This window comes from Bubalus bubalis, chromosome 11 (assembly GCF_019923935.1).
Source record: "Bubalus bubalis isolate 160015118507 breed Murrah chromosome 11, NDDB_SH_1, whole genome shotgun sequence".
In the NCBI taxonomy this organism is placed as follows: Eukaryota; Metazoa; Chordata; class Mammalia; order Artiodactyla; family Bovidae; genus Bubalus; species Bubalus bubalis.
Genome location: NC_059167.1, coordinates 91,083,668 through 91,084,143, shown reverse-complemented (window position 1 = coordinate 91,084,143; position 476 = coordinate 91,083,668).

The following is a 476-nucleotide window of genomic DNA, read 5'->3' as shown; positions in this document are numbered from 1 at the left end:
ACATCAGGTGGCCGAAGTATTGGAGTTTCAGCTTCAGCATCAGCCCTTCCAATTCAGGACTGATACCTTTAGGATTGACTGGTTGGATCTCCTTGCAGTCCAAGGGTTCTCAAGAGTCTTCTCAACACCACAGTTCAATTCTTCAGATTCTCCCCAAATTAGGAAAGACCTAGGTTTAGAAGTTGCACCACTTCAGCTCCACTTCCCAAATACCTCCTACTTCTGAGTTGGAAGGAATAGATTTATTTTATTTAAGAGTGTTTTATCTTTTTCTTAAATAGAAGGCTAGAGTCAAGCTACCTGATTTTATGTACTCTGGTTTTAACATATGGGAGATGATTTGGGCAAACTTCTCAGCCTGTAAAAATGTTTACCTTCTTATGGCTGAGTCCCTTCGCTGTTCATCTGAAACTATCACAACATTGTTAATCGGCTATATCCGAATACAAAATAAAAAGGTTTGAAAAAACATTCAC